Genomic DNA, 9,655 nt, shown 5'->3' on the forward strand with positions numbered 1-9,655 from the left:
TTTATGCTTTTGCTGGACGGAAGAATCTTGAGTCTTCCCCTGATGTTGTCACAGGTATATTGTCGGTACTTTCTCATGATGTATATGCATTGATAGATCCGGGCTCCACACTGTCATATGTTACTCTATTTATTGCGGGTCGATTTGGGGTCAAACCGGAGTCAATCAAACCTTTCGAGGCATCGACACCCGTTGGTGAACTAGTAATAGCTAGTCGAGTATATAGAAATTGTGTAGTTGTTATTTGTGACCATCATACTGTGATTGATTTACATGAGTTAAAAATGGTGGACTTTGATGTTATAATGGGCATGGATTGGTTGGCTTCTTGCTACACCAATGTTGATTGTAGAATAAAAATAGTTTTCTTCCAGTTTCCGGGAGAACCAGTTTTGGAATGGAAGGGAAATACAACGTCCCCGAGAGGTTGGTTTATTTCCTATATCAAGGCACGGAAAATGATTGCTAAAGGGTGTATTTACCATCTAATTCGGGTTTAAGATATAGAAGCCGAATCGCCAAGTCTCCAGTCTGTCCGAGTGGTGAATGAGTTTTCGGATGTATTCTCGGACGAGCTTCCAGGCCTTTCCCCCAATTGGGAGATTGAATTTGCTATTGATATGCTACCAGGTACAAAACCCATATCCATTCCTCCTTATAGAATGGCTCCCGCGGAGTTAAAAGAGTTGAAAAAGGTTTTATTAGGTCTAGTTCTTCCCCGTAGGGAGCACCCGTGTTGTTGGTGAGGAAGAAAGATGGCTCCTTGTGAATGTGCATTGACTATCGGCAACTGAATAAGGTGACGATCAAGAATAAATACCCGCTCCCAAGGATTGACGATTTATTTGATCAACTGCAGGGTGCCAAATAGTTTTCAAAAATAGATCTGAGGTCCGGGTATCATCAGGTGAGAGTTAGGGAGAAGGATATTCCTAAGACGGCTTTCAGAACAAGATATGGCCATTTTGAGTTCCGGGTAATGTCATTTGGGCTAACTAACGCGCCGGCAGCATTTATGGATTTGATGAACAATGTCTTCAGGCCTTTCTTAGATTTATTTGTGATTGTGTTTATTGACGATATCCTGGTGTATTCTAGGTCCGAGGCAGAACATGCGGATCATTTGCGTACCGTTTTCAGAGTTATTCAAACTCAGGAATTATTTGCCAAATTTACAAAGTGTGAATTTTGGTTGAATTCGGTGACCTTCTTGTGGCATATTCTTTCAGCCGATGGCATTCGGGTAGACACCCAAAAGATTGAGCCCATGAAGACTTGGCCAAGGCCTACAACGCCTACGGAGCTTCGTAATTTTCTGGGCTTAGCAGGTTATTACCGGAGATTTGTAGAAGACTTTTCTTCTATCTCTGCACCACTCACGAAGTTGACCCAGAAATCAGCTAAATTTCGATGGACGGATGGTTGTGAGCATAGTTTCCAAGAGCTAAAGAACGGATTAACTTCTGCCCCAGTTCTGACACTTCCAGAAGGCTACGTTGTCTATTGTGATGCTTCAGGCATTGGATTAGGATGTGTATTGATGCAGCATGGTAAGGTGATTGCCTATGCTTCAAGGCAGTTGCGCAAACATGAGAAGAATTACCCAACGCATGATCTTGATTTAGCTGCAGTGATTCATGCATTGAAGATGTGAAGACATTATTTGTATGGCGTCCACATTGATATTTATACAGATCATAAGAGCCTCCAGTATTTTTTCAAGCAGAAGGAGTTGAAGTTGCGGAAAAGGCGATGGTTGAAGTTGTTGAAAGATTATCATGTTAACATCCTATATCATCCCGGAAAAGCAATTGTTGTGGCTGATGTTCTTAGCCGTAGATCCATGGGGAGTTTATGAGATGTTCATCCAGAGAAAAGAGAGTTAGCTCGTGAGCTCCAGTAATTAGCTAGCCTAGGAGTTCAGGTAGTTGACTCAGGCAATATGGGAGCTACCATTCAGAATTCAGCGATCTCGTCACTAGTGGTTGAAGTGAAAAAGTGCCAGTACAAGGATCCCATACTGGTTCATTATAGAAATACACTCCCTCAGAATAAGAAGTCATTCTTTGAGGTTTCTAGAGATGAGTTCTTCGATGTCGAGGCAGGTTGTGTGTTCCTGATGTTGCTGGATTACGCCACCAAATATTGAAAGAAACCCATTATTCCCGTTATTCCATTCACCCCGGAGCAACAAAAATGTATCATGATCTTAAATCTATATATTGGTGGAATGGGATGAAGAAAGACATAGCGGAATTCTTGGCCCAATGTCCTAATTGTCAGCAAGTGAAAATTGAACACCAAAAGCCCGGTGGATTGTTGCAAGCTATGGAAATTCTGACTTGGAAATGGGAAGTAATTAATATGGATTTCATTGCAGGCTTACCCGTTCTCGACGTAAGTATGATTCTATATGGGTGATTGTAGATAGACTCACGAAGTCAGCTTATTTCTTACCAGTCAGGACTACATATATAGCAGAAGATTATGCAAAGCTTTATGTTAAAGAGATAGTGCGACTTCACGGTGTTCCAGTATCTATTATCTCCGATAGAGGGACTCAATTTATATCCAATTTCTGGAAAAATTTCCAAGAAGGTTTGGGGACTCAGGTGAGTCTTAGCACAGCATTTCACCCGCAGACTGATGGGCAAGCTGAGCGTACCATTCAGACCCTTGAGGATATGCTACGGGCATGTATATTGGATTTTGGAGGTCGTTGGGATGAGCACTTACCGCTTATTGAATTTTCTTACAACAACAGTTATCATTCTAGCATCCAAATGGCCCCGTATGAGGATTTATATGGGCGCAAGTGTAGGTCTCTTATTGGGTGGTTCGAAGTAGGAGAGACCAAATTGATAGGACCAGACTTGGTCCAGCAAGTTATAGAGAAAGTCAAGATTATACAGGATCGATTATTAACAGCTCAGAGTCATCAAAAATCCTATACAAATAATCGTCGAAGGGACTTAGAGTTTCAAGTGAAAGATTGGGTATTCTTGAAGGTGTCTCCAATGAAGGGCGTCATGAGATTTGGTAAAAAGAGCAAGCTTAGTCCTCGGTATATTGGACCTTATGAGATTGTACGCAAGGTAGGCCAAGTGGCCTATGAATTAGATTTACCTTCGGATTTGGAGTCAGTCCATTCGATTTTCCATATATCGATGCTTCGTAAGCGCATTGGAGATCCTTCTAGAGTTGTATCGATAGATGATGTTCAAGTCACCGAGTAATTATCCTATGAAGAAGTTCCCATTGCCATTCTAGATAGGCAAGTACAGAGACTCAGAACCAAAGATGTAGCTTCAGTTAAAGTTTTATAGAGAAATAATAATAGAGAGGAAATGACTTGGGAAGCAGAAGAAGACGTGAAGTTCCTGTACCCACATTTATTTCCACCTCCAGAGGAGACTCAGACAGAGACGCCATTGCCCACAGGTATGTAGTGCTTTCCTTGATGTTTTCTTGGTCGTATGTGGCCATGGTTATTGATGTGGTTATTGTAACCCTGTGAGGCGGTGTATTTTGGGTTGTTGTGACAGGATGGTAGTGCCATTTTATAGGAGAAACTCTGGTGAAATTTTTATAAAATCCCCAAGAACCTAACAGTCGAGGACGAATGTTCCTAATGGGGGAGGAATGTTACATCTCGAAAATTTTGAATTTGTTTCCTTGTGAGTAGGCCAACGTGAGCTTAAGGTGACTATGAAACCCTTACGAGATTAAGGAAAGTACTAGATAGCTTAAGGTGCACACTATAAGATTTCGAAGTCATATGAATATGTGAAGTTTAGTTTGTTGAAGGAAGTGAAATGTAAGTCGTGTTCGGAAAGGTTTTCGCTATAATTGAGCTAATATTTATTTAGAAATATCTTGAGGGGCTGATATAGGGCCTATTGTATGGTTAATCAAGTGTTATATAAGTGCAAAGAAAGTTCCACGAGGATTGGAAGTCGAGTCGACGAGAATGAAATTCGAAAATTCCAAGTTGTACGGCCATTTGTACGGATCGTATAAATTATACGGCCAGTATAATGGTCCGTAGATTACTTCTAGAGAAGGGTGATCCTTGGTGAGATTATACGGTTCAATTAGTATAAATTATACGGCCCGTATAATTGGCCGTATAATCGAGTCAAGTTAGATTTTCTTTTTTTATATACATGGACGACCCTTGCTTCTTTTTCATTTCCCACATTTCCTCCAAGCTCTCCAAAGATCCAAAACCCTTCTCCCAACATATTTCACTCAAACCCAAGAGATTACAAAGATCAAATAGCAAGAATCGAAGTGTTCATGTGTTAGAAGGCTTCCTAGGGTTGGTAAATTTCAAGAAATTCTTGGGTAATGAAGCTAGTGTTTTTGCACAAGTGGATAAGTAGTCAAAAGCTTTTTCCTATGGGGTAAAAAGGTTAGTTTTCATGCATATTTCATGTTATTAAGAATGCTTGGTTGTAACAACACTTGGATGAAAGGAGAAATGTAGAGGATGAGTTCTAAACATGGATTTCATGATGTTTATGAGTAGTAAACTAATTTGAGTCATGATTCTTAGTATGAAGTAGATATGTTCTTGTTATAAAATATAATAATGGTGATGAGGAAGCGTTGTATGAAAATGTGCAAAAGTTGGTATGAAGTTGCAAGTATGAGTTGAATATGAGAGTGAATATTGAAGGCTTAATGTAATGTGGTTACTTGATTATGATATTGTGGATGTTATTGTGGATGTTTGGGAGTTGTATAGTAATATAGTGGAGGTCGATGAAATAGGGGAAATGCTGCCCAATTTTCATTAGATCATGAATTATTCTATTTTGGGTTTAAGAGTATCATTAAGGCTTAACTATGGTATGACTCCTTCTAAATGTAGATTTCTCAAGCTTCGACGGTGAACGTTAAGTAGTTAAAAAGACGACGAGGTATGTAAGGCTAACCCTTCTTTCATTAAGGCATGATTTCTTTGCTATATACCTTCTTATGGGTTCCAAAATGCTTTCCAAATGACTCTATCCCTAGAATTACGGAAGCTCATGATTCTCGATATTTTCACGATGCTATTGCCTCCTTTATATGATATTTGATCCTCTAAGGAAAGAAGTAACGCAAACGATGATGATGTTGATGATACTTAGGGACTAGTATGTATTCGTGTATAAGTATATCTGGATATTATGTAACACTGAGCTTCTATGGCCGGGCATGACGTCTATCGCGCACATACCACTGCAGTTGGTTACGGATGACACTGAGCCCTGGTAGGGCCAGGTATGTATAACACCGAATCTTATCATGGTCGGGTATGTAAGACACCGAACCTCTATGGTCGGGTATGATACTTCTAAATGTATAGATGTATGAAATGGAAGTCTGCCATTAGGATGAGGGTAAGTAAATATGATGAACGTTGCTAAAGTTATACATGGCTCTTTTGTTCCGTGGCTCGACTATCTTATGTTATTTCTTATGCTTCCATTATGTTATTGATTATGCTTTACATACTCAGTACATTATTCGTACTGAAGTCCTTTTGTTTGTGGACGCTGCGTCATGCCCGCAGGTGGACAGGGAGACAGACTTGATCCATAGATTACTTGTTCAGGGACTGCATAGAGGAGCTCCACTTCATCCGGAGCTGCAGCTGTTGGTATTATTATTTTGTGTACATTCATATGGGCACGGTGGGGTCCTGTCCCGTCTATATGATGTTACATACTCTCTTTAGAGGCTCGTAGACAGTTGCGTATAGCAAGATGTCCTTTGGCCTTGTCGGCTCATATTTTGTATATTATTTTGTTAGCCTCAACGGCTTGCGTATATAGACATGGGCATTGTTGTTGATGATAATATAAATGTGGCATTGCCCAATGAGATTAGTATCATTGATTTATGGAAATCATGAGTAGGCCATGTGGCTCACCTAGATGTGGATATGAATATACGATAAAAGGTGCCCGGATGGGTTAGCACCGGGTGTCCGTCATGGCCCTCCGGTTGGGTCACGACAATACTGATTTAAAACATGAAGGTGGGATTATCGTAAATGAGCCAAAATAGCTATCCGACTCTGAACATCTGACATGACATGTCTGACCAGTCTAGTCTATGAAACCTCTACATAAGTCTAAACATGTAAATATCATCGCTTAGACAAGGCCCCCAGCATACCTTTAAATGCATATCTTATCATGAAAATAATAAATAATAAATGTCTAAGCCCCAGAAGAGATGGGGCTCACCAACAAGCTGATAAGTGTGAAATCCTACTAGGTAGGTGCGTCGTCCAGAAAATCAGTACCTGCATCATGAAATGCAGGCTCCCGGACAATAAAAAGGGGACGTCAGCACATTGAATGTACTAGTATATAAAGTAACTGAATGAAATAACATGGGACATGGAAATAACTTCATGAAAACTGAAACTGAAGTCTGGTCATGATCATGAAGACATATAGATATAACATGAGTAAAACATTATAAGTAGGGAGAGCATTGCACATGATATCCCAATGTGGGCACGTGGAGTCTGGTACCTCGCCGGACCAGCAGAGCTCCCACACCTTGCCAAGGGTATGAGATGAAAATGTGACATGAAAGGATCCAATCATTATAACGTGAAAGAATTGTCCTAACTGGGCAGCAATCCTTATCCTACGGTGGCTAACGTAGTTTCAGGATTCTCGGTAATTAGTGCAACTCCAAAAAACATGAACATGATATAGTTGGCTAAGAAGCCCGTGAATTATATAACTTGCTTGTAAACATGATTCTTGCTAGTAATAAAACATAAAGATAATATATAATATAACTTGTATGGAAATATGGAAAACATGTAGAAGTTCATGACAATAAACATAGTAATTAATAACTTGCATGTAAGAACCCGTGGAATGCAAGGTATGGGTTTTCATGGATTGCGGACAGATTTTCAATAATCATAATGAAATATCAAGAACTCAATGAAGAATTTATAACAATTTAATACATAATATACATGTGGCATGGACCTAAGGTTATCATGAACATGGTTAAAAATCCTAGTTTTCGTAAAGCTTTATTCTTTATGGAAGAAGAAGCGTGAGAAGAACAGTAATGTTCCCATACGTAGATAGCAACCCTACAAACCTGGTAATGCTCCAAACTTGTATTAAAAATCTGTTCTTGGAACAAGAATTCTAATCCTTGGTCTTGGATTCCCTTAGGTGGGTTTTCTTGAAAACCCTATGTTAAGAACATGAAATTCCTACTTAGAATTCATAGGTAATTGATGGAATTCACTTGGGATGGTCTTAAGGAGCTTACCTTGATGCTTGGAGAAGTTGAAAGGAGAGAAATTTCGTGTTAGGGCATGAGAGGAATGAGACTTATGAAATAAAACTGAATTCCCATCTTTTAATTGTGTCAGACGCAGCACTGTTACAGACCGTGTTACAGTCCGTAACACTAGACCGTAACGCGTGTCAAATTTCCAGAAAGGGTTTAAGTTTTGAGGTCAGGTTACGGACACGAGATACGGGACCGTATCTCATGTTACGCTTCGTAACGATGAACCATCCTTTGGTCCAAGTTACGATACGGTGATTTTGCAAGCCTTAGTTGTTACAGTATGAACGATATTCCATAGCACACGTTCAGTCTATCCCTTGAAGCGTAACGTCGGGTTTTTCTGAACTGAAATATATTTTTGATTCCAACACTCTCCTTCTTGGGTTTCTAACCTCCTGAGTCATGAATATAGCTTAGCACTGATTTATGAGATATTACAATATCTCCCCCTTGGGATCATTCATCCTCAAATGATGGGTCGTGGCTAAGATTAGGACTGGACATGGCTTGAATACACGAACATGAAGGAAACATGACGTGAAACATGGGACATGAAATGACGTGATAGATGGAAACATGAATACTGATGCATGAGACATGAAACGTGAGTTTTAGAGGCATGAACATGAAAGGTGAGTAGTGGACGTGTATGGAAACACAACATGGCTAGAAGAGGTCTTTACCTGGGATGTTTTCTGCTTGCTCTTCGAACAAATAAGGGTATTTGGATTTCATATCCTCTTCTTCTTCCCATGTAGCCTCTTCAACTTTCTGACTTCTCCATAGGACTTTCACTGAGGCTACTTTCTTAGTTCTCAACTTGTAAACCTGATGATCAAGAATGGCTACGGGGATCTCCTCATAAGTGAGGCCATCCTTAATTGTTATAGTATCAGCAAGAACAACCAACGACGGGTCTCCTACACACTTCCTCAATATGGATAAATGAAACACTGGGTGTACCGCAGCTAAATCTTGGGTCAACTCAAGTTCATAAGTTACTTGACCGACCTTTCGCAGAATTCTATAAGGTCTAATATATCTGGGACTATGCTTCATTTTCTTCCCATATCTCATAACACCCTTCATGGGTGAGACTTTAAGGAACACCCAATCATTAACTTGAAATTCTAAGTCCTTTCGCCTCACGTCTATGTAAAACTTCTGGCGACTCTGAGCCGTTTTCAAATTCTCTTGAATCAACTTGACTTTCTCCATAGCTTGATAAACCAAATCTGGCCCTAACAATTTTGCTTCACCAACTTCAAACCAACCAATCGGTGACCTACACCTTCGCCCATACAAAGCTTCAAACGGTGTCATCCCAATGCTAGCATGATAACTGTTATTATAAGAAAACTCAATGAGGGGTAGGTTATCATCCCAAATACCTTTGAAATCTAGGACACATGCTCTCAACATGTCCTCAAGAGTCTGAATAATGCGCTCTGCCTGGCCATCTGTCTGCGGACGGAAAGCTGTGCTGAGGTTCACCTTGGTACCCAATCCTTTCTTAAAGGATTTCTAGAAGTTCACTGTGAACTGAGCACCACGATCTAAAATAATAGACACTGGGTTCCCATGCAATCTGACAATTTCATTAACATATAACATGGTGTAATCCTCTACTGAATCTGTGGTCTTGACTAGCAACAAGTGTGCCGACTTAGTATACTGGTCAACGATCACCCAAATAGAGTCATGCCTCCTAGCTGAACGAGGTAGACCTGATACAAAGTCCATATTGATCATTTCTCATTTTCAAACAGGAATATCAATATTATTAGCCAAGCCACCGGGCCTCTGGTGTTCGGCTTTCACTTGCTGACAATTTGGACACTTGGCTACAAAATCTGCTACATTCTTCTTCATGTCATTCCACCAATAAATTTCCTTAAGATCATGGTACATCTTAGTGGAACCTGGGTGAATGGAATACCTGGAGTTGTGAGCGTCTGACATGATTGGCTCTCTGAGCCCATCTACATCTGGAATACATAATCTGCCTCGGTACCTCAAGGTACCACCATCTCCCCCTTGTTCAAAAGTCATCATCTTATGCTTGTGAATCCCCTCCCTCGGCTGCATCAAGTAGGGATCACTAAACTGTTTCTCCTTGACTTCAAGGACTAAAGAGGAAAGAGCTCTGTTTTGAACAACCACGCCACCATTCTCGGAGTCCAAAAGTCAAACTCCAAGACTGGCCAAACGGTGAACTTCCTTGGTCATAACTCTCTTATTTGCATCAACGTAGGCTAAACTTCCCATGTAACGCCTACTAAAAGGATCGACTACAACATTCGTTTTCCCCGGATAATAGAGAATA

This window comes from Lycium barbarum, chromosome 11, assembly GCF_019175385.1.
Source record: "Lycium barbarum isolate Lr01 chromosome 11, ASM1917538v2, whole genome shotgun sequence".
Taxonomy (NCBI): domain Eukaryota; kingdom Viridiplantae; phylum Streptophyta; class Magnoliopsida; order Solanales; family Solanaceae; genus Lycium; species Lycium barbarum.